This window comes from Podarcis tiliguerta (assembly GCF_965153285.1).
Source record: "Podarcis tiliguerta genome assembly, chromosome: 3".
NCBI lineage: Eukaryota > Metazoa > Chordata > Lepidosauria > Squamata > Lacertidae > Podarcis > Podarcis tiliguerta.
The window spans coordinates 7,991,935-8,017,176 of NC_139536.1; the positions used below are offsets into that span (position 1 = coordinate 7,991,935).

Below are 25,242 nucleotides of genomic sequence, written 5' to 3' on the forward strand. Positions count from 1 at the left end.
CAAACAGTTGCTACCTTTTGTAAAAATTACTGCTTCACCCACCTTACCCTAGTCCTCACGGACTGCGGAACATAAATACCTTTTTGGCCGCATGAACGGGGGGGGGGGAATATGTACAGGCTGTTCTAGCAAAGACGCTTCTCTTCTGTGCCAAGGACAGCTCAGACTTGCAGCCTGCAGAAAGGAAGCAAATCTGCACATATCTCATGAAGTGGCTTATTTGGCATCTCCTCAGGGGATGCGGGTGGCGCTGTGGGTAAAACCTCAGTGCCTAGGACTTGCCGATCGCATGGTCGGCGGTTCGAATCCCCGCGGCGGGGTGCGCTTCCGTCGTTCGGTCCCAGCGCCTGCCAACCTAGCAGTTCAAAAGCACCCCCGGGTGCAAGTAGATAAATAGGGACCGCTTACCAGCGGGATGGTAAACGGTGTTAACGTGTGCTGCACTGGCTCGCCAGATGCAGCTTGTCACGCTGGCCACATGACCCAGAAGTGTCTGCGGACAGCGCTGGCTCCCGGCCTATAGAGTGAGATGAGCACACAACCCTAGAGTCTGGCAAGACTGGCCCGTACGGGCAGGGGTACCTTTACCTTTACCTTTACAGTTGCAAGGGGGAGAAGGGGGGTTCTGTTCTCATTTAGGGGTGAAACTGCCTAATATGCACTCATCAGAACAATGTGTGGAACAAAACACAGCCATCCTTTGAAATTCGCACTCCTCTGAATTTCGCATTGCAGTCCTCCAGCTGGGAAACACATACCCAAAATGCATGTACAGTGGTACCTCAGGTTAAGTACTTAATTTGTACCGGATGTCTGTTCTTAACCTGAAACTGTTCTTAACCTGAAGCACCACTTTAGCTAATGGGGCCTGCTGTGGCCGCGCCGCCGGAGCACGATTTCTGTTCTCATCCTGAAGCAAAGTTCTTAACCTGAGGTACTATTTCTGGGTTAGCGGAGTCTGTAACCTGAAGTGTATGTAACCTGAAGCGTATGCAACCTGAGGTACCACTTGTACTGCAATCTAGTGTGCATAAAAATGCATTTACCAGTGAAAATCACGTGCCAATATGTATTATATTAGAGGAAATTGCTTTGCAAAAATCTATGCATCAGGCAAAAAGAGTGTGTTAGGAGAATTTCACAATAAAATGTTGAGAACTACATTTCTTCTTCAAGATTTCAGTTTTCATGATAGTTCTGCTGCTCAGCTCCATAAACTCCAGTTCACAAACACCTTGAGCAGGAGTAGAAAATGTGGTAGAAACTGTTGGACTACAACTCCCATCAACCCTGCCAATTGGCCAGGCTTTCAGGGGTCTAATTGGAGTTGAGATCCTACAGCATTTAGAGGGCATCACATTGCCTATCCTAGTCCTAGGAGAATTGACCAGGTTATGCTCTGAATGTAGACCTTCAGATACAGATTGTCAAATTCAGCCTGAATCCAAACTAATGGATTTAAGGAGGCTTGGCGCTCCATGGAAGGAATAGGAAGATCTATTCCATCACCAAATATATTTTTGACTGCTAGATATCTAAGAGGGCATCTTGTCCCAGAGAACTTTTCCCCCTCAATGCTATAATCCATGGTTAGTGGGTTTTTTCCATGATGCACATCTTATTCCTAGGAGTACCCATTTCACACACAATTGCCTCACAAGCTCATATTCCACCTAGTTCCCTCAAGCAGTGAGCATCACCTCTTAAAAACAAGAAGGAAGCACTTTCGCATTCCATCTCTGCATGACCGTTGAGTGGAAAGAGTCTTAGACAAATCCAAGTAGCCATGAAGATCTTCTTTCTGATTTATGCTTTGCTCGTCTTCTCCCTTTTGGAGGAAGCAGGTAAGATTTAGGATCATGCAAGCAGGACCTGCAACAAATGTTTGTGGTTCGTTCTCAATCCCTAGGAGTCATGTTTCTATCCTGCCCCCTTTGAATGGGAGCCTTGTAGTCTTCTTGCTTAGGAGGAGTTTCAGGAGATTGGAAGGGTGAAAGGGGAACTATTTTTCTCCTCCCAAACACATTCATAGAGGCCTCTCGCTTCTGTGCTAAAGGAATCGGATTGTAAATGATGTAAAAGGTAAAGGGACCCCTGACGTTTAAGTCCAGTCATGGACAACTCTGGGTTGTGGCGCTCATCTCACTTTACTGGCTAAGGGAGCCAGCATTTGTCTGCAGACAGTTTTACAGGTCATGTGGCCAGCATGAATAAGCCACTTCTGGCGAACCAGAGCAGACACAGAAAAGCCGTTTTACCTTCCCGCTGGAGAGGTACCTATTTATCTACTTGCACTTGACGTGCTTTTGAACTGCTAGGTTGGCAGGAGCAGGGACCGAGCAACGGGAGCTCACCCCGTTGCAGGGATTCGAACCGCTGACCTTGAGATCGGCAAGCCCTAGGAGCTGTGGTTTAGACCACAGCGCCACCCTTAAATGATGTAGAAAGACTCAAACCTTAGCCCGCATCTGAGAGAATGTGGACAAACAGTGTGATTTGGAATAAGACACCTTACTATGTCCCAAAATCTATGGAGGGCTCTGGTGTGGGGAGGACAGTCCCAAAATGTAAGCATTTTCTTTCAATATGAAGGTGAGAGGAACTCGTTCCCCTTTGCATTGGAAGGTGAATCTACATACCGTATTTTTCGTCCCATAGGACACTCTGTCCCATAGGACGCTCCTACTTTTTGGGGGGGGGAATAAAGGAAAAAAAATTCCTTTATTTCCCCCCCAAAAGCAGGTCGGGGAACAGTAGGATGGCGGCGCTGCGCCTCCCCGCTGTCCCTCGAGCTTGTGGGGCTGGCAGATGTCTGCCCGGCGGGAGGGGCGCTCTGCTTGAGGGCGCCCCGTGCTCCGCGCTGCAGGCTGTCGCCCGCAAGCCTTGCACTCCCGGTGGGAGTTCCCCCCGGTGCGCAAGGCTTGCCGACACCTGCACGAAGCACGGGACGTCCTCCGAAGGGCGCCCCGTGCTCCACGCTGCAGGCTGCTGCCCGCAAGCCTTGCGCGCCCAGGGGAACTCCCCCCGGTGCGCAAGGCTTGCGGATAGCTTCCTGGAGCCTGGAGAGCAAGAGGTGTCGGTGCGCAGCAGCGCCTCTCACTCTCCAGGCTTCCGCGAAAGCCTGCATTCGCCCCATAGGACGCAGACACATTTCCCCTTCATTTTTGGAGGGGGAAAAGTGCGTCCTATAGGGCGAAAAATACGGTACTTCTCTCTTTCTAAAACAATACACTAATCGAAACACAGCCATCCTTCAAAATGCAAACTCCTCTGAATTTTGAAATGCAATTCTCCAGCAATGCAAGTCATGTGTACAAGAATGAATATACTGGGCTAAATTGTACATGTATTGGTGGAAATAACGAAAATCCATTATACTGTGGGAAATCACTTTGTAGAAATAGTTGCATTATGCAGAATCGCATATTCAAATGTTTATGCCAGGGGTTCATTCAGACATTTGTAATATTATGTTAGTTTTCCTGATTATAATGCTAGAACTTCTATCCTGGATATTAATGCTCCTCTAACACATAATTGCCTGTTGCATTATAGAACTGTGCCTTTTTAATCAATATGGAACCATGTGATGCTAAAGTTTAAAGGTAGGCTAGGCAGAGAGGCAACGATCTGCTGTCAGCTGCTGCTGCTGCACAGTCCATTTTTGACTGCTTTCTCTGTAAGTAGTTGCTACAGCAATGCAAGATCCTTTTGTCAAGCATCATGGGCCTTCTCACCGAAGAGGTTCTGCTCAGCTTCCAAGCTCTCCTTGGAAGTCTTGTCCCAGCCACTCTGGGCGGCTAGATTTATTACAAACAAGAGCTAAAGAAACATTGTGAAGTTAAAATAATATAATAAATCATGTTTCTTTAAGAACATTCCATGGTGTTCACAGGAGCTGATTCCTTTGCAAGAGTGTTCAGGATCACAGTCTTAAGATGGTGAACCTGTGGAAGCCAGCTTTAATGAATGAAGTCAGATTTAATCAGTGAAACTGGATGTTCTTATAAGCCCTTCCTGCCCGACTCATTTTTCTCTTGAAGTTATTTTTAGTCTGTGTTTGGGGATCAAAGCTTTCCATGTTCTGTTCTTCTAAGCAATGAGTGGGAGCATTTGCTTATAGGATTCTAAGGTATTTTATGTGTTCTTCAATATCTTCAAAGGGACACATATGTACTGGGGTTTGGGGAACGTGCAAATTTATTTAAACTCAGTTGACAAATTTATCTGCAAAAGGAAGAAGATTAACTAAGAATTCTGTAATTGGTGAACAATCTTTTTAAAAAAGGAAGAATCAGCTCACCCACTAGGTTATCCTGCCTCTCATTTAGCTTATGCCGTTTTTCAAACATCTATTGTTTTTGACAGCCCTTCTCGAGCAAATTACTACAAAGGAAATCTGCCGTAAAAATGGTGGAAAGTGCGCTTACATGGAATGCCGTAATAATGCAACGATTATTGGAACATGCATTGACCCTCTCTATCTTTGCTGTAAGTATTGAGTAAGAGAACTGTAAGAAAATTCTACCCGTTGGGCTAAACCGTGTTCTTTTTCCTTTATTTTTCTATGTATATATGACATGAGCGTAACACTCATCTAACCAAGAATCCAGCTGGGCTTTGATATGGGAAAATTCACAGCGTGTCTGCCACTATTTAGAATGCAGTGTTGGGAGCAAAATGCAGCTTTCTGAGAAATTCGGCCTTTTCTGCCCCTTTTTGAAGTCCTAGCCTAAAGATATGCTTGAAAGCAAGTGGGCAACATCCACCGAAAGTTGTTTCAGCCCAGAACAAGTCTTCAGCACCACATCTAATTGACTCCTCTAACAAAAGCCAGGCAGAACTATGCAATAATTGCATTGAACGTTTCCTCAGTCAGCACTATTTATGCAGGGGAGATCATCCATGCAAAAATCCCTCCGATCTCTTCAAGCCCAAAGTGCACAGAGCCTTCCTTACGGGTTCTTCCACATGCCAAAAAAAATGAGTGCCAAGTTTGCACATATTGCAAAATTAGCAGAAATTCTGCAGAGAGATTTTTGACAGAGAAGGCAGGACCTCTGGTAGCTGTCTGCTGTGTGTGTTTTTCTGAATGTTTAGTCGGAATCTCCTCTCTTGTAACTTCTTCTGCTATTCAGAATGGAGCGTTGGGAGCAAAATCCAGCTTTCTGAGAAATTCAGCCTTTTCCACCCATGAAGATACAGTTGAGAGCATGTGGGCAACAGCCACTGAAAGTTGCTTTGCCCAAGAACAAGGCTTCAGTGCCACATCTAATTTCCTCTTCTAACAAAAGCCAGCCATAACTATGCAATAATTGCATTGGATGCTTGCCCATAGTAGGCATGATTTATGTAGGGAAGAGAACCTAGTTTGTCTTGATGCAGAAATCCATCCAAGTGAACAAAGCCTTTCTTACGGGTATTTCCGCATTCCGAAAACAATGAGTCACTGCATGTATTGCAAAATTAGCACAAACTCTGCAGAGAGATTTTTGACAGAGAAGGCAGGTCCTCTAGTGGCTATGTGTGCCCATATTCTCTAAAGGGTTAGATGGAGGGGCTTGGCAGTTATTTATTCTGTTGTTCTGCCCGATGTGCAGTTATGTAAAGTTTAGAGCATTTTATTTTTAAAAAAGGAAAAAGCAAGCACAACTCACTATTATATTATCTCAGTTACCTTGTAACTATGAGCATTTGTCTTTCCATAGCACTTTGGGGGCAAGGCTAAACAGTACCAGAGAACACAGGCTTGCCAAACTATGCTTCCTCTGACTCACGCCTGTTTCATCCAAACCCTCTATCCCTAAACCACCCAAAGCAAACCCTGCTTAGCACAATCCTTACACAGGTAGCTAGGAAGCTGCCTTATAACAAGTCAGCCCTCTACCTGGAGATGGCGGGGATTCAACCTGGAAGCCTCTTTATGCAGGCAGATGCTCTAGTTCCTCCTGCCCCAAAGGATAATTTCAGAAGAGATTGTAATTGAATACATGTCCCTCCCCACCCCCAAGGTCACATTCATTCCATCCATTCAAAGAACTAGGATACCATTTGAAACAGTCGTGGCTTCCCCCAAATTATTCTGGGAGCTGTAGTTTGTTGAGGGAGCCGAGAGGTGTTGGGGACCCCTCTTCCTCTCACTGAGTTGCAATTCCCAGAGTTCCCTGTGGACAGGGATTGGTTGTTAAGCCATAGGAGACATCTAGCTATTCCCAGCACCCTGAAGAAACTACAGCTCCCAGAATGCTCTGGAGAAAGCCATGACTGTTTGAAGTGGCTTTAAATTCTTGGAGTGTCTGAGGTCCCTGTTATCCTCTTCTCTGTGCCCTCCATCCACCCATGGAGGAAGACACAGGATATAAATTGTTACAAGCAAAAGCTGTTCCTTTTCCCTTATGGGGTACCCAAGAGCCCATATAGAGTCCTTATGTAGGTTCTCTATTGGTAGGAGAGAATAACAAGAGTCCAACCTGAGAATATTGAGAAGCAAAACAGCTAGTAGACCTGATCTTTATTAAACTGTTGCAACAGGGTGCTCACACACACAGCCCACGCAGGAAGGAGGAGGAACCCAGAACCATGGTGTGCAAGCCCTTATATAGACTTTTGAAATTGCCCACCCTGTAGCTCAAGACCACCACCACCCCCAATACATCATACATACATCACAGAAGGGGCAGTCTAGAGCAGGATGCTGTCTGGCAGGAAACTTGTTAATGGGTTTACCTGGGCAGCCTGGCCATTCTTTTGTGGTGATAAAATACTTAATTCTTGAGTCCAGGTCATGGGCTCACCCTATTCATACCCAAATGTGCCTTTAAGGCAGGATTTGTGCCTTACATGGAGAGGCTTTTCCCCGTACAATGTGTGTGCCTATACAATGGAGAGGCTTTTCCCATTTCCATCCAAACTGCAGAGGAATATTTGAGGTCACTGAAAGAGTCAAAATGGCTTTAGGACTGTTTTCCTGCACTGTTTCACAGACATGTGGTTTATATATTTATGTATGTGTTTGCCTGGTACATGTATGAGCATTTATTTTTATACCATAGACCTTATAATTCTCATAACATAAATTAAATTTTAAAATGGATATATTCTCTCGCGCTTTGAAAACAAAGGAGCTGAGAGCATCTCTTGGTTCTCTTTGTGAAGGCAGTCCTGTATTGGGAAGTTTTTAACGTTTGATATTTTATTATGCTTTTATTTGTGCTGGAGCAACCCAGCCAGATGCGTGAGGTATAAATAATAAGATTGCTGTTATTTCTGAAGGTTACACTATGGATTTCTGAACTGCGTCCAGAAAAGAAGAAGACATATACTGGAAATTCCTAAGCATTACCTGGGCACACATCAATGGATTCCTCGCATCCTGCTTCCTTTCCTCCAGTAAAATTTTATTTTAGCATTTGGGGTGATTTGATTTTTTTAAAAAAATATATTACTTTATGCTCCGGGTAGTCAAAGTACTAGTGAGATACTCCCTCGCAGATTATTTTATTCTGTTACAATATTTCTCATTACCTAAATCGTACTTTAATTGTAAATATAATTTTTGTCAGCCCAGGATGCATACACTAACGCTAAGCAATCCCAAAGATATAGTTGAGAACATGTGGGCAACACCCACTGAAAGTTGCTTTGACCAAGAGCAAGGCTTCAGTGCCACGTCTAACTGACTCCTCTAATAAAAGCTAGCCAGGACTATGCAATAATTGTATTGCTTGTTTGCCCATGGTAGGCATAATTTATGTAGGGGAGAAAACCTAGATAGTCTCGATGCAGAAATCCATCCGATGTCTTCAGGCACAAAGTTCACAGAGCCTTCCTTAAACAGTGCTGAGTAACTGCATGTATTGCAAAATTAGCAACAAACTCTGCAGAGAGATTTTTGACAGAGAAAGCAGGACCTCTAGTGGCTATGTGTGCTATGTATGTCCATATTCTCTAAAGGGTTAGATGGAGGAGCTTGGCAGTTTCTTTTTCTGTTGTTCTGCCTGATGTGCAGATATGTACTGTTTTAGAGCATTTTCCCACCAAACAAAGAAGAACTAGAACGCATTATTTCCTGCAAAGTACTTTAGCTATCTTTTCGGAAATTCACAAAAAAATTTTAAAAAATCAACACTTCAGATACTCCCGGATTTTCCAAGACATCTTAACCGATTTTCTTAAATTCCACCTGGACACCGTTTTCAACAGACAAAAGCCGGCTATGGAAGCCCTAATGATTGCATATGCTTTTGCCTTACCAAATACTATTTCAGGGGTTCGTGACTGTTTCTTATTTCCCTGCAGAAACCGGCTTTCTAAAATTCATTAGACAGCTTTCTGCAAAAGGACAGGCCTGCCTCTTTGCAGGTACTTAACTCTGGTCTCTGCAGTTTCAAAACCTGTTCTTTGTTTTCCAAGCAAGGATTGGAGTTTTCTACCTCAGGGTACTGAAACACAAAGGTATAGTTGTGTCACGCCAAGGTTTCAACACCTTCCAACGGATGCATGTAGCAAAGCTCTTGCTTAAGGTACAGAATGTTCTCTCTTCCCACCCTACCTCCCCTGATATATTGGGAAGGCTCTGCTCATCAGCAATACAGTGGTACCCCGGGGCTACATACGCTTCAGGTTACAGACTCCACTAACCCAGAAATAGTACCTTGGGTTAAGAACTTTGGTTCAGGATGAGAACAGAAATCGCGCTGTGGAGGTGCAGCAGCAGGAGGAGGCCCCATTAGCTGAAGTGGTACCTCAGGTTAAGAACAGTTTCAGATTCAGAACGGACCTCCAGAACGAATTAAGTTCTTAACCCGAGGTACCGCTGTACTGTTACAAAGGTGGGCCGCTGGGGCGTTTGCCCGTTCTTTGGCAAATATCTGTACAGGGGGAGAGAGAGGGTTAATAGGTAGACCGATAGAAAAGCCCAGAGGCGGAGCCTACCTGTTTTTAAAAAGGCTTAGCCAGAGAAGAAGAAGAGTTTGGATTTGATATCCCGCCTTTCACTCCCCTTCAGGAGTCTCAAAGCGACTAACATTCTCCTTTCCCTTCCTCCCCACAGCAAACACTCTGTGAGGTGAGTGAGGCTGAGAGAATTCAAGTGTAACTAGCCCAAGGTCACCCAGCAGCTGCATGCGGAGGAGCGGAGACGCGAACCCGGTTCCCCAGATTACGAGTCCACCGCTCTTAACCACTACACCACACTGGCTGAGGTTTAGACCGTTGGGAAGAAGCAGTTGGGAAAGCAGTTGGAAGACAGTTGGAAATAGAGAGACAGTTCTTGTATGAGGGGAGGTAGAGGAGTTAGAGTGAGTTAGAGAGAGGATAAAATAAGACTAAGAGGAGAAAGGGTAACAGCATTTCGAATGCATTTAAAGTTTATATGTGTTTGCAATAAACTACAATCTTCGTTGTTAACTTGAGAACCTGAATAATAATAATAATAATAATAATAATAATAATAATAATAATAATAATTTTTATTTATACCCCGCCCTCCCCAGCCAAGGCCGGGCTCAGAGTGGCTGAAACTAAGTGTTTTACTGGGGAGAACCTGGCTGGTGGCAGCAGATTACAGTGGTACCACAGGTTACATATGCTTCAGGTTACATACGCTTCAGGTTACAGACTCCGCTAACCCAGAAATAGTACCTCGGGTTAAGAACTTTGCTTCAGGATGAGAACAGAAATCGTGTTCTGGCGGTGCGGCGGCAGCAGGAGGCCCCATTAGCTAAAGTGGTTAAGAACAGTTTCAGGTTAAGAACGGACCTCCGGAATGAATTAAGTTCTTAACCCGAGGTACCACTGTAGTGGTGTATGGGTCAATAGTCCGTGAAACTACCGGGGGCTCCGTATGAACGCCACACCCACCAACCCCCAACCTCGGCTAAGCGGTAGAAGATCCCAGGGGGTTACAGCGCAGAGAGGAGAAAAGCTGTGGTGCATCTGCAGCTGCACAACCAGACACCTTCATCTGCCCCAGCTGCAACAAAACATGTCTCTCCTGCATCAGTCTCCACAACCACAGCAGGTGCTGCAGCTATCCATCAGCCTGACCTCACTCACAAAGGCATACTCCTCCATTGTCTTCCGAGACAGATAGGTGCCAACTCAGTTCATCTCTGATCAGAGTGGAGGTATTTCCCCTCCCCTCTCTTCCACTCCGCCCACCCATCCAGTTTTAGCTGTAATTCTTCCAACAGTTAAAACCATAAAAATGCAACGTTCTGGCAAGGACAGCTCAGACTTGCAGCCTCGAGAAAGGAAGCAAATCTGCACATATCTCATTCAATGGGATCACTTTCTTTCATAGCCCCGCAAACAAGCAGGTGGCATATTCATTAGGTGCCATTTTTCTCAGTCCAGAATCTTCATACTTGTTCTCAACATGCTGTGGTCTAAACCACTTAGACTCGTGGGCTTGCCGATCAGAAAGTGGGTGGTTCGAATCCCCGCGACAGGGTGAGCTCCCATTACTCTGTCCCAGCTCCTGCCAACCTAGCAGCTCGAAAGCACACCAGTTCAAGTAGATAAATAGGTATTGCTGTGGCGGGATGGTAAACGGCATTTCCATGCGCTCTGGCTTCCATCATGGTGTTCCATTGCGCCAGAAGTGGTTTAGTGCTGCTGGACACATGACCCGGAAATCTGTCTGTGGACAAACGCCGGCTCCCTCAGCCTCAAAGTGAGATGAGAGCCACACCCCATAGTCACCTTTGACTGGATGTAACCATCCAGGGGTCCCTTACCTTTATCTTTTTACCTTAATTCCAGATCACAAGATCCACAAGTGTGGTTACTCAATGCGCATTTGAAAACCCTCCCCTTGATTAGACTGCCCCACACCTTTTCCTCCATGCAGCAAGTGGTGATTGTGTGTCAAGGCCCCGTGACCACGTCCATTCCCTAAGGCTTCAATTACTAGACAGTACATACTTCCCCTCTCCACTCTCCCCAAATTTCCCATTCTCCAGAGCCACAACCACCACCCTCCTAGAAGCCAGTCCTGACCCCTCTATTGCAACAGAATAAAAACTCAGTGGATTGGGGAGGGAAGAGTCCTTTGTAGCTGACCTCTTTCTTTCTCCACCCACACAAACACACACACACACAGCCGGATTTAGGTTGGATGAGGCCCTAAGCTACTGAAGGTAATGGGGCCCTTTATATGTCTGGCTGTCCTTTGTCAACAACAAATTGTTGCTGTTTTTTGTGTTGAAATTGTGCTATATGGTCATTTATGGACCTAATAGATATCTAAAGCCATTTGTACATGTGGCCATACAACCAGTCCATGCAGAATGTAGGCACCCTATATATAGAAATGAGCAAACCAGTGATATTTTAGGGAGCAGGCTAGCAGGCGGGGCCCATTACTTCCATCATAGGAGCCTACACAACACAAAGCACTGTTGCTTATGTAGGTTTTATTTTATTTGTTTTGTATCTAATATTTTGGGAAATGTACATCCAGGTTTTATTCCCTTAAAATTTTTTTTGGGGGGGGGGGGGCAAGAGAGTGGGGCCCTAAGCTATAGCTTGTTAAGCTTATACGTAAATCCAGCACTGCACACACACACAATCCACACCAATTGCTGAAACGCCACAGAGAGCACTGAGCAACACTGTAACTCTCTTGTTCTAGCCTGGATGAAGCCCTGAACAATACTCTTCTTAAGGAGTGGGAACATTTTGTTGCAGCCCCCCACACACATGCTCAGATTTCGATGTTGCTGTTCCCAGCAGAGAATACGCAAAAGCCACCTGACGTTCTCCCACAATACTCCTCCTTCGTCATTCCCTCTCTTCTCCATTTCTGGAAACACTGAAGCTCCGGAAGCTCTGAGATTCAGCCATGACGATCACCTTCCTTCTGTCTTTTGTTATCTTCCTTCTATTGCCAGGTAAGATGTTTGGGGACCACCCATCTTCAGCCTACAGGTGGGAGAGCAGGAAACATCAACCCTGTGAGGTGGGGGTAATTATTTGCTGTTTTAATTGCATAGTCCAAGAAATATATTCATAGAGTTGGAAAGGAGCCACAAGAGTCATCTAAGTCCAGCCCACAGCAATGCTGAAGCCACAGCTAAAGAATCTCTGACAGGTGGCCACCCAAGCTCGGTTTAGAAACCTTCACTGAAGGGGAGTCCACCACATTCTGAGGGAGTCTGTTCCACTGCGGAACAGCTCATACCACCAGAAAGTTCTTCCTAATGCTCAGCCAGAATTTCCTTTCTTGTAACTTGAAGCCGTTGGTTTGAGTCCTACCACCCAGGGCAGGAGAGAGCAAGCTTGCTCCATTTCCCTTTAGAGATTTGGACAGCATATTGCTTCTCAGACTTTTCTTCTCCAGGCTAAACATACCCAACTCCCTCAGCCCTTCCTCATATAACAGCCTCAGCCCAGTATACCTGAAGGAGCACCTCCACCCCCCATCATTCTGCCCAGGGGCTGAGGTCCAGCGCCGAGGGCCTTCTGGAAGTTCCCTCATTGCAAGAAGCAAAGCTATAGGGAACCAGGCAGAGGGCCTTCTCAGTAGTGGCACCCGCCCTGTAGAACGCCCCCCCAATCAGATGTCAAAGAGATAAACTATCTAACATTTAGAAGACATCTGAAGGCAGCCCTGTTCAGGGAAGTTTTTAATGTGTGACATTCTAATGTATTTTTAATCTTTGTTGGAAGCCGCCCAGAGATGGGCTGGGTACAAATAATAAATTATTATTATTATTATTATTATTATGATGATGATGATGATGACTATATTGGAAGAGTGTTTCAGCTTGGGAAGGCCTGCCCTTAATCACGCTGTTCCTCTTATTTCTTTAAACACCCCCAGGGTTAAACCAGGCTAGGAGTCAAAAATGTGCAGATGGAGTATGCAGAAAGATGAAGGAGTGTTACAGGGAGGAAAAGTTGTGGGGACCATGCCCTCAGGATCCGTCCCAGATCTACTGCTGCTTTTGGTAAGATGGCTCCCTCCCTCTTCACCAGCCGCATGCCTATCATATTGCGGGGGGTGAATGAATCCTAACCTCTCATATTTCACCTCTCATACTTCATCGTGTTTACCTGTTCCCTTAGGTTAGGCATCAATTATCCACCCAGAAGAAGATTCGGACGTTTCTGAATCCTGAAGCAATTTTCCTGTGACATGGGCTCTTTCTTCATCGCCACTCCCACAGGCCTTGTGCATTTGAGCTTGTCAGCTAGTCAACCTTCCCAAAAGGGAACAACACCTTCTTGTCTAACAGAAATCTTGCATTTTCTTCTTCTAATAAAAGCAATGCAGTTGGGCATATGAACCAGTGGTGTGTGCTGATTTCCATAAAGGGAGAAGGAAGTTTCCTATCTCTGAAAAACAAACAGTTGCTACTTTTGTAAAAAATGACTGCTTCGCCCACCTAGTCCCTATGAACTCCAGAACATAAATACCTTTTTGGCCGCATGAACGGGGGCGGGGGGAATATGTACAGGCTGTTCTAGCAAAGATGCTTCTGTGCCAAGGACAGATAAGACTTGCAGCCTGCAGAAAGGAAGCAAATCTGCACATATCTCATGAAGTGGCTTATTTGGCATCTCGTCAGTTGCAAGCGGGAGAAGGGGGGTTCTGTTCTCATTTAGGGGTGAAACTGCCTAATATGCACTCATCAGAACAACGTGAGGAACAAAACACAGCCATCCTTTTAAATTCACACTGCTCTGAATTTTGCATTGCAGTTTTCCAGCTGAGACACACATACAAAAAAATGCATATACTGCAATCTAGTGTTCATAAAAATGCATTTATTAGTGAAAATCACGTGCCTATATGTATTATATCATTTTTTGCTTTGCAAAAATCTTTGCATCAGGCAAAAAGAGTGTATTAGGAGAATTTCACACTAAAATGCTGAGAACCACATTTCTTCTTCTAGATGTCAGTTTTCATGGTTGATCCTTTTCATTCGACTGGCTACTTCTGCTGCTCTGCTCCATAAACCCTCTACCTGGAGATGGTGGGGATTCAACCTGGAAGCCTCTTTATGCAGGCAGATCCTCTAGTTCCTCCTGCCCCAAAGGATAATTTCAGAAGAGACTGTAATTTAATACATGTCCCTTTTTTCCCCAAGGCCACATTCATGCCATCCATTCAAAGAACTAGGATACCATTTGAAACAGTCCTGGCTTCCCCCAAAGAATTCTGGGAGCTGTAGTTTGTTGAGGGAGCCGAGAGGTGTTTGGGGACCCCTCTTCCCCTCACTGAGTTGCAATTCCCAGAGCTCCCTGGGGACAGGGATTGGTTGTTAAGCCATAGGAGACATCTAGCTATTCCCAGCACCCTGAAGAAACTACAGCTCCCAGAATGCTCTGGAGAAAGCCATGACTGTTTGAAGTGGCATCACAGTGCTTTAAATTCTTGGTGTGTCTGGGGTCCCTGTTTTCCTCTTCACTGCGACCTCCATCCCACCATGGAGGAAGAAACAGGATATGAATTAAATTTTAAAATGGATATATTCTCTCTCGCTTCAAAAACAAAAGCAGCCTCTATTGGGAAGTTTTTAACGTTTGATGTTTTATTTTGTTTTTATTTGTGCTGGGGCAACCCAGCCAGATGCGTGAGGTATAAATAATAAGATTGCTGTTATTTCTGAAGATTACGCAATGGGTTTCTGAACTGAATCCAGAAAAGAAGAAGACATCTGCTGAAAACTCCTAGGCATTACCCAGGCACACATCGATGGATTCCTCGCATCCTGCTTTCTTTCCTCCAATATAAACTTATTTTAGCATTTGGGGTGATTTGATTTTTTCTTTTAAAGACTACTTTATGCTGCGGGTAGTGAAAGTACTGGTGAGATACTCCCTCGCAGGCTGTTTTATTCTGTCAGAATATTTCTCAGTATCTGAATTGTACTTTAATTGTAAATATAATTTTCGTCAGCCCAGGATGTGTACCCTAATGCTAAACAGTCCCGAAGTTATAGGTGAAAGCGTGTGGGCAACACGCACTAAAAGCTGCTTTGCCCAAGAGCAAGGCTTCAGTGCCACGTCTAACTGGCTCCTCTAACAAAAGCCAGCCATAACTATGCAATAATTGCATTGAATGTTTGCCCATAGTAGGCATGATTTATGTAGGGTAGAGAACGTAGATTGTCTCCATTCAGAAATGCATCCGATGTCTTTAAGCACATAGGGCACAGAGCCTTTCTTACGGGTGCTTCCGCATTCCGAAAACAGAGTGCTGAGTAACTGCATGTATTGCAAAATTAGCAACAAGCTCTGCAGAGAGATTTTTGACAGAGAAAGCAGGACCTCTAGTGGCTATGTGTGCTATGTGTGCCCATATTCTCTAAAGGGTTAGATGGAGGAGCTTGGCAATTACATTTTCTGTTGTTCTGCCTGATGTGCACATATGTACTGTTTCAGAGCATATTTTTTTCCAAAACAGAGAAGAAGCAGAACTCATTATTATATGATCTCAATTACTTTCCAGCTATGGAGCTTTCATCTTTTCCATAATACTTTGGGGACAAAGACAACAGTACCAGGAAAACACAGTACATTTCCGAGCACAATTCAAAGTGTTGGTGCTGACCTTTAAAGCCCTAAATGGCCTTGGCCCAGTATACCTGAAGGAGCCTCTCCATCCACATCGTTCAGCCGGGACACTGAGATCCAGCGCCGAGGGCCTTCTGGCGGTTCCCTCATTGCGAGAAGTGAGGTTACAGGGAACCAGGCAGAGGGCCTTCTTGGTAGTGGCGCCCTCCCTGTGGAATACCCTACCTTCAGATGTGAAGGAAATAAGCAGCTATCCTGTCTTTAAAAGACATCTGAAGGGAAGTTCAGGGAAGTTTTTAATATTTAACGCTGTATTGTTTTTAATACTTGATTGGGAGCCAGCCAGAGTGGCTGGGGAAACTCAGCCAGACGGGCAGGGTATAAACATATTATTATTATTATTATTATTATTATTATTATTATTATTATTATTATATATTTCCTGCCCATCGCAACTCTTCTCTCCCATAAGCCAAAGGTGGGTCGCTTGCAGGAGTTGCTGGGCGGAACAAGCTCTTTCTTCCAAACCTTGATCCCTGAACTAGAGAAAGCAAACCCTGCTTAGCACATTCCTCACACAGGGACACTGGAAGGTGTGTTATAGCAAGTGAGAACATTTTCCATCAGACCATTGGTCCATCTAGTTCAATATTGCTTGCACTGACTGGCAGAAGCTCTCCAGGGTTTCAAACAGGGCACTCTCCCAGCCCTAACTGGAGATGCTGGGGACTGAACCTGGCAGATTCTGCCTATAGTGCAGGTGCTCCACCACTAAGCTATGGCCCTTCTCTCACAGCCCTTATTGTCTGGATTTCCATCTGTTTTGAGCTTGCCCCTTCTGCCATGACCAGTGTCAAAAGTTCCCTAAAAGGAAGCACTGTGTCTGTGTCTGTGTGTGTGTGTGTGTGTGTGTACTGTATTTTCTGTACTTAAACTCAGAACGACACAGCAAACCTTACTTTTCAGTACATTGAGGCCCAAAATGGGAAAGTCCATGCTTAGAAAACAAAGAGGAGGCTTTGAAGCTGCAGAGACCACAGTTGCATACATTTAAATGTATCTGCACCTTTGCAGTCAGATGGACAGGCTACAAATAATGAAATTATGGTTATTCTTATTCTTATTATTCCCTTAACCTCTTCAGACCAGTTTATCTGAAGGACCACCATTGCTCCACATATGCCTACTTGACCATTTTGATTTGCAGAAATGGCAATGTGACAATGGCAACAGAATAGTCATTCTGCACTTTCAAGGAATCATAAACAGGCAGGGAGCTTGAGAGTGTAGGAGCCCTGATGAAAGAACGATTACTTACAAGTAAAGAGCAGCTACTGCAGATCAAAATGGACAAGCGTGCATGTGTGAGAAAGATCCTTCAAGTTTTCAACGGACAAAACCCGGCTATGGCAGCCCTAAATGATTGCATATGCTTTTGCCTTACGAAATACTATTTCAGGGGTTCATGATTGTTTCTTATTTCCCCGAAGAAACTGACTTTCTAAAATTCGTTGGACAGCTTTCTGCAAAAGAACAGGCCTGCCTCTTTGCATGTACTCAACTCTGGTCTCTGCAGTTTCAAAACCTGTTCTTTGTTTTCCAAGCATGGATTGGAGTTTTCTACCTCAGGGTACTGAAACACAAAGGTATAGTTGTGTCACGCCAAGGTTTCAACACCTTCCAACGGACGCATGTAGCAAAGCTCTTGCTTAAGGTACAGAATGCTCTCTCTTCCCACCCCACCTCCCCTGGTATATTGGGAATGCTCAGCTCATCAGCAATACTGTTACAAAGGTGGCCAACCAACCCCCAGCCTCTGCCAAGTGGTACCGAGATCCCAGGGGGTTCCAGCGCAGAGAGGAGAAAAGCCGTGGTGCATCTCCAGCTGCACAACCAGACACCTTCATCTGCCCCAGCTGCAACAAAGCATGTCTCTCCTGCATCAGTCTCCACAACCACAGCAGGTGCTGCAACTATCCATCTGCCTGACCTCACTCACAAAGGCACACTCCTCCATTGTCTTCCGAGACAGATAGATGCCAACTCAGTTCAACTCTGATCAGAGTGGAGGTATTTCCCCTCCCCTCTCTTCCACTCCATCCACCCATCCAGTTTTAGCTGTAATTCTTCCAACAGTTAAAACCATAAAAATGCAACGTTCTGGCACATGTGAAGTTATCATTCGATGAGATCACTTTCTTTCATGGCCCCACAAACAAGCAGGTGGCATATTCATTAACACCTTTGCAGAACAAAGGTGCCATTTTTCTCAGTCCAGAATCATTCGTACTTCTTCTAAACCACTGAGCCTCTTGGGCTTGCCGATCAGAAAGTGGGCGGTTCGAATCCCCGCAACGGGGTGAGCTCCCGTTGCTCTGACCCAGCTCCTGCCAACGTAGCAGTTTGAAAGCACACCAGTTCAAGTAGATAAATAGTTACTGCTGCAGAGGGATGGTAAACGGCATTTCGATGTGCTGTGGCTTCCGTCACAGTGTCCCGTAGTGCCAGAAGCAGTTTCGTCCTGCTGGGCACATGACCCGGAAAACTGTCTGTGGACGAACGCCGGCTCCTTCGGCCTAAAAGCAAGATGAGAGTCACACCCCATAGTCGCCTTTGACTGGACTTAACCATCCAGGGGTCCCTTACCTTTATCTTTTTACCTTAATTCCAGATCACGAGATCCACAAGTTTGGTTACCCGATGCGGATTTGAAAACCCTCCCCTTAATTATACTGCCTCACACCTTTTCCTCCATGCAGCAAGTGGCGATTGTGTGTCAAGGCCCAGTGACCACCCCCATTCCCTAAGGCTTCAATAACTAGACAGTATCCAGAATATTGGTTGTATGGGATCAAATAACAACTTTATTGTTACAGGTGTGAAGGTTTGACCACAGGCATTGGGATAAGCAGCCGTGTATGTCATTCCAGGGACGCGGGTGGCGCTGTGGGTTAAACCACAGAGCCTAGGACTTGCCAATCAGAAGGTCGGCAGTTTGAATCCCTGCGATGGGGTGAGCTCCCTTTGCTCGGTCCCTGCTCCTGCCAACCTTGTAGTTCGAAAGCACGTCAAAGTGCAAGTAGATAAATAGGTACCACTCTGGTGGGAAGGTAAATAGCGTTTCCATGCGCTGCTGGCCCCTTTACCTTTACTATGTCATTCCAGCCCGTCTGCTGGCAGTGACGCTAAGGGTAAAGCCAACTAGAAGGTATGCCCTATGACCGACATAAAATCAGGGTGTCCCCTAAAGGGTTCCCGTTGGAGGAGGAGTATGGCCCTAGCCCCCATCTGGGTGTCAGACAGGAGTCACTCCTTCCGGATCCTTTGAGCAGGATACCATTACCCAAGAAGGGGCAGGCAGAGGCTACAACCTCCCCTCCAACCATTATCTAAGCTTACCTCAAAGAGGCCAAATGTCCAAGCAAGCCCGGAACGCCATTGGGCAGTTGGTCCCATGCCCAGGGGACCACCCTGAAAGTCCTGCAGCCACTGGCCAATCTCGCGGCAAGCAGACGATCCGGTCTCTGATTGGTTGCCAGTTCACAGGGGAGGTCCCAGGGCCCTCCTGCAAATTCATCCGCCAAAGAATGCAAACAGACTTGTGAAATTGGTATTTGCCTAACCCCAACACCCTTGGGTCGGTTTGAATATACACACCCACACACCCATTTCCAGAACTCTTTCCCTCTGTTTTCCAATGGCCACACCATGAGTTAATGCAGAGCCATTGTGTTCCCAACGAAACCAATTTCTCAAGAAGTGCTTTCCAGGAACAAAAAATAAATCTGCAACAGATCTAAGACTCTGTGTGGGCTACGTAGATGCTGCTAGGACTCAGTCTCCATTGATTTGGGATGCTTTTCAGCTTGTTGCCCACTGTGAAGACTTAAAAGCAAATGTTTTCCCTGCCCTATTCAAATTCCCTTCATTCTGGAAGGAGATGGGCGTTTTACAAGGAAAGGGGAGCACCTAGTGGAGTGAGTTTGAGTTGCAATGCTTAAATGCTGAAGCAAAGGCAAAGCACAATTATCATTATGGCTTTTTTATAATGCAGAAGCCATGGGCCTGGTTGGAAGCAGAGGCATGGTGGGAGGAACTAACTGGGGGACCCCCAAGGGAAGAAGGCTCAGAGCCCAGGGAATTGGTGATGGGGCAATGATGAGTGGTCAGAGGGAGAAGAGGGAGCCGAGTGGGAAGAGAAGGCTGAAACATCTATGTGAAAGAATCAGAGGCAGAAGCTGAAGTAGGAGAGGAGGGAGACCAAAAGGCTGGTGAAGAGCCATGGGTATCTCTGGCTCCTGCTATGACAAGTTCCCCTCCCCACTTGTCTCCCAGAACCAGAAGAGGCATGAAAAGACCGAAGGAGAGGTTGGTGATGTACAGGCACAGTCTCTGGTTGCTTGGGAAAAACCCTGGAGAGTAGAGGACTTAGGCAGCCGTGGGGAGTTGGGGACCTTCGGTCTCAGCAACTGCTTCATGGGGGCAAGACCTACCAGAGATGAGTTGCTGTGCACCTGGAATACTGTGTCGAATTCTGGGCAGCAGGGTTTGAACGCATCCTGCAAGAATACTGGCAGCCTTGAGGTGCTGAGGTGCCTCTGGTTTCCTTGCCTGGTGAATTTGGCAACACCTCTTCCTCTGAGTCTCCAAGATCGTTCAAGGTTTCCTGCCAGCCCCTTCTAAGCTAAGAGAAAGCATGGTTAGGCTTTCAAAATCCTTCCTGCCATCTTCTGTTAACTGATTGCCCAGGCTTTCACAATTTCCCGGGAGGCTTATAAATACAGAGAATGTCCACCTTTGGAAGGACTCTGAGTGTCCCCACCATTGTTGTCACTCTCCTCCACTGCAGCCGTGCTGGTTTCTCACACAGAGGGAGTCAACCTTCTGGGGTGTCATGAAGCTCCTCCATCTCATCTTCTCTGCCCTCTTGACCTTAGCTCTGGCTTCTCCAGGTAAGGAATAAGTGGACCTGTGCAACAGCTAGAAAACTTAAATGCAAACTCTAAAGCAGAGATCATGGGGAACATGTGGACATCCAACTCCTGCTAGACTCCAGTGCCCATCATCCCTGACCATTAGGGATGGACAAATTGGTCAATTTCAGTTTCTCATTTTTCCCACCAATCTTTAGTTCAATTTTTAATGTCCTCATGAAAATTCCACAGCGCTTTAATGCCATTTTCTCCTAATGCACATATTTTTGATTAAGCTAGTAGAAGATATATTTATTTATTTATTTATTTATTTATTTATTTATTTATTTCTACCCTACCCATCTGGCTGGGTTTCCCCAACCACTCTGGGCGGTTTCCAACAAAGATTAAAAATACATTAAAACATCAGTCATTAAAAACTTCCCTAAACAGAGCTGCCTTCAGATGACTTCTAAACGTCAAATAGTTGTTACCGTAATTTCTTTGACATCTGATGGGAGGGTGTTCCACAGGGCAGGCACCACTACCAAAAAGGTCCTCTGCCTGGTTCCCTGTAACTTTGCTTCTCACAATGAGGGAACTGCCAGAAGACCCTCGGAGCTGGACCTCAATGTCTGGGCAGAACGGTGGGGGTGGAGACGCTCCTTCAGGTATACTGGGCTGAGTTTAGGGCTTTAAAGGTCAGCACCAACACTTTGAATTGTGCTCGGAAACATACTGGGAGCCAATGTAGGTCTTTCAAGACCGGTGTTTTGTGTTTTCGGCAGTCGCTCCCAGTCACCAGTCTAGCTGTGAGGTATTGAGGTTGTATCGCTCTGGCCTTGCAGTGCTTAAATGAATTTCTTCTTTGACTGACAGTTGGAGTCTAGTAGTGTGAAATGCCGGATGATCCCCCTAGATGATTGAGAGGCTAAAAGCAGGCATGCTAAATCATTGGGGAAATATTGGGGTTCAATACACCAGCACTCTGTGGGTTCTGCCTGGACAGCCCATAAAACCCAGACTCCAACTGTCAGTCATATGTCATATTTATTTATTTGCCATGGCAACACAACCTCAACTAGCAAGTTTCAGGTTGTCCAGGGTAGCCTTAAAGGCTAATGCACCAAGACTTTCTGACCCTCCAAGTGTCCCTGTTTTCCAGGAACAGTTCTGGATTTACGGAAGCCTTCATTGTTTCTGATTTGATCTCAAAATGTCCCGCTTTTCCTTAGGATGTCCCTATTTCCATTGGAGAAGTGTTGGAGGGTATGGTGTTATGCCACCCCAGAGCCAAGGAGATATGTAATTAACCTTTAGAAGACATCTGAAGCCAGCCCTGTATAGGGAAGTTTTTCAATGTTTAATGTTTTATTCTGTTTTCATATATGTTGGAAGCCGCCCAGAGTGGCTAGGGCAAGCCAGTCAGATGGACGGGGTATGAATAATAAAATTATTATTACTTTCATTATGGAATAGGACGTCCCTATTTTCGTCAGAGAAATGTTGGAAAAGTGAATGGGAAAATTTCTACTTGTCATAGCCCTGTGACTATACAGCAGAACATTACAGCCTTCAGCATCATTGGAAGACCTAGACAAGAATTTCAAAAAGAATGGGGGAAATGCAGATAATACTTTACCAAACAGTGCCCCAAAATATACACCTGGACTTCGATTAATTTCTACAGGAAACTTGGAGGTTTTTAAAGTGATAATTAGGAAATATTGTAATAATCACATCTAAAAGAAACAGTATACAAGAAGTAAATAAGGAGGCCATTTACAGGATTAAGGAAATCTTTTATTTTCATGTTATGTTTTCTTTGTGTGAGGGGATAGGAGTTTAATTTTGATAATTGTCGATGGTGGTGGGTTTGTTTGTTTGTATGAGTTGTTATGGACTATGTTTAAATAAAGAAAGAAAAGAAGACGAAAAAAGGAAGTCCATGAGTTCTTATGTTATGAGAGACGGCGAAAAACTTTTCTGTCTCTTGGTGAATTTCTACCTCTTTCCATTTCTGTAGGTTTCGCCAATGTGCCTGATGAAAACCTTAGATGCGTACTTAATGGAGGCCACTGCAATTATAGCTATTGCCGCCGTCCAATGAGACAAATCGGAATATGCAAGAATGGCAGCAGATGCTGTAAATGGTAAGAAAGAAAATTCTGCCAGAGTGGCGTCCTTAGAGCTTGGCATTTAAGCTCAGCCAGGACAGATTCCATGCGAGGCTTTTAAAAGAGAGGTTTAGGTGCCCACTGCAGTTGTCCTGGTTCCATAATAGGAAGAGTTTGAAAGCAAAATGGTGGCATAGTACCAGCTCCTCATCCAGGCAAATTCTTTTCTTTCTTTCTTTTTTAGAATACATTTTATTGCATTTTCACACATAATTAACATAATTTAAAATAACAACTATAGCAGCTGGTCTGTTATTCCTTGGGACAAAAGTATAACAGCAGCCGGATGTTAGAGCAGCATTAGAGCAGGCATGTTCAAAATCTGGCCCGGGGGCCTAATCTGTCCCACTGGTCAGTTTAATCCGGCTCCTGTGGCAGTTTATTTTTTCCTGGAAGCTCAAGAACTTTGGGTTAAAATCATAAAAAAAGCTCAAGAACTTCAATCAACCACCTCGGTCGGCCCTCACGCAAGTTCACCTCATCAAATCAGGCCCTCTTTGGAAAAATTTTGGACACCCCTACATTACAGTCTTTACTTAGAACAAGTTGATCATGCATATTAAAGTCTCTATTCCAATGAATCTCTCTAGATGTTTCCGTGGGTCTGAGGAGGTTGTCCTGACTGATCATCTCATCTCAATAGGGTGCCAGAAGGTGGTTGGGGAAACGATGGAAAAGCTAAGCTGACATTTTTGTCCTTCATAGTGTGCATAATAGAAAGGCTCTTGCAGACTCTTTGGTAATGCATCGCTGAATGAAGTCTGAGCAGTTGGGGATTTTGTGTGAGCCTCCTCCACAAGGGACATTTCTCCCACAATGCCAAGGGTGCTGCCTTCTACGTGGTCAATCATAGAACTGAAGGGTTTGAAGGGACTCATGTAGTCCGATCCTCTGCAATGCAGAAATATACAGCTGTCCCATATGGGGATCAAACCTGTGACGTTGGTCTTATCAGCACCATGCTGTAACCAATTGAGTTCAGCTTTCAGTGATGGAGAGATTCCCCCTTTGGCTTTCTTAATCTGACTTCATTCTTTTTCTGGGAAGATGTTCAACCGGTCATATTGTTGTCGCTGTTCTTGTTATCCTATCTAAACACAGGTTTTTGGGCTAAATGCCCAGCTGAGGGTTTGGAATCTGAGAAGCTGCGTCACCATAACTCGCCATTGCCACCAGATGCTCCTTCTTTGACATCAGTCTTCATGGGCCTTCGTCAAGCTCTGCAGCACTTTGCAGATCCAAAAGGAGATTGCTTCTCACTTTCAATAAAATAAGGTTGCATACAAATCACATTTGGTTTGTTTTCCTTCTTCTTTCCTTTAAATGGTTTTGCATCCTGCCTTTCTCCCAACATAGGGTTGTGGAGGATGGAAAACCAAGGTAGAGGGAATAGAATGGAGTTCCTGGAATCCTGAACAGAAGCCTGTTAACAAAGTCATTTAAATAACAGAGGTGGAGTCAAGAGCCCTGATAACACTTTACTAAAGAAACTGAACAAAAGCATCAATTTGAGGAGAAAGGGACAGAAAGGTTTCATATTTATTATTTCAGGCCTTGTACATAGCAGGGAGACATACAGCCAATTATAAAGAGGAAAAACTCCCCCAATCTTCGGGGAAGATCATGCCACTCTGCCTGATTGCTAAGCAACACCTCCTTTCTTCCTTTTGGCTAGTTGACTTTAACACTAGCAGAATTAACCCTTAACTTACAAACTGAATGATCCCTACTGTTGCACTTCCAACACAGCCCTCCACACTGCAACATATTTTTTGTGATTTATGTTACTATGGTTGGTTGGCTGGCTGGCTGGCTGGCTGGCTGGTTTATTAAATTTGCTAGTTACATTATCTTGCCCAGAGCAACCCAAAGGAACTTACAAACAAAGAGCCCACATTGAAACCAAGAGGAAAAAGAAATACATTAAAAACAGCCCACCCACTTCTAAAAGGACACAAGTAGTTAAAGGTCAAAGGCCTGGTTATAGGGGAATGTTTCCACCTGTCGCCTAGAGATAGGTCATGATGGTGCCAAGCGAGCCTCCTTAGGGAGAGCATTCCACAAACAGAGTCACGGCAAAAAAAGGCCCATTCTCGTGTTGCCAGCTTCCAGACCTCTTGTGGAAGAGGCACACAAAGAAGAGCCTTAGATAATGATCTCAGGGTTCAGGTTGGTTCATATGGAGAGAGGTGATCCTTGAGGTATTGCAGTGCTAAGCCATTCAAGGCTTTATAGGTCAAAACCAGCACTTTGAATTGGGCCCAGAATCTAACTGGCAGCCATGATTGGTGTAATTATTCTTTCTTCCTTGGCGATCACTCGTAGTCAAGTAAGATTGTCTTCCATAAACATGGTATTAATAGTGAATCTGTATGTGACTGTGGAGGCCAATTCTGGATCCACAAGTCCTTCCATGGTGGGGACATAGGTTTCTGAATGGGAGTTGATCACGGTGTGGATTTGCCAAGCATGCCTTTTTCCCAGTTGTCAGTGTTTATACTACATTTTTTTTAGATTTGCCTTGAGAGAGTCTTTGAACCTTTGAACCACCAGCATTACGCTTTCCATTTTTAAGTTCGGAATAGAGTGCTGTAGTTGCTTTGGAAGACGATAACCAGGCATTC

At 45.1% G+C, this 25,242-nt stretch overlaps 5 long non-coding RNA genes across 5 annotated transcripts; 4 read left to right on the forward strand and 1 right to left on the reverse strand.

The window, feature by feature from the left end:
• The first annotated feature begins 1,627 nt into the window (after nucleotides 1-1,627).
• LOC310673998 lies at nucleotides 1,628-7,715 on the forward strand. Its single transcript, XR_014509295.1, has 3 exons — nucleotides 1,628-1,844; nucleotides 4,369-4,513; nucleotides 7,273-7,715. It is a non-coding gene; the product is annotated as an uncharacterized lncRNA (long non-coding RNA).
• Nucleotides 7,716-8,069: 354 nt separating this feature from the next.
• On the reverse strand, nucleotides 8,070-9,040 carry LOC310674060. The gene is made up of 2 exons (XR_014509368.1): nucleotides 8,935-9,040; nucleotides 8,070-8,441 (listed from the first exon to the last, which is right to left on the reverse strand). It is a non-coding gene; the product is annotated as an uncharacterized lncRNA (long non-coding RNA).
• On the forward strand, nucleotides 8,426-9,416 carry LOC310674035. The gene is made up of 2 exons (XR_014509340.1): nucleotides 8,426-8,970; nucleotides 9,228-9,416. It is a non-coding gene; the product is annotated as an uncharacterized lncRNA (long non-coding RNA).
• A 2,321-nt stretch (nucleotides 9,417-11,737) lies between these two features.
• On the forward strand, nucleotides 11,738-13,292 carry LOC310673981. The gene is made up of 3 exons (XR_014509276.1): nucleotides 11,738-11,894; nucleotides 12,827-12,953; nucleotides 13,072-13,292. It is a non-coding gene; the product is annotated as an uncharacterized lncRNA (long non-coding RNA).
• A 6,880-nt stretch (nucleotides 13,293-20,172) lies between these two features.
• LOC310673764 lies at nucleotides 20,173-23,910 on the forward strand. The gene is made up of 3 exons (XR_014509217.1): nucleotides 20,173-20,480; nucleotides 22,468-22,594; nucleotides 23,720-23,910. It is a non-coding gene; the product is annotated as an uncharacterized lncRNA (long non-coding RNA).
• Nucleotides 23,911-25,242: the final 1,332 nt, after the last annotated feature.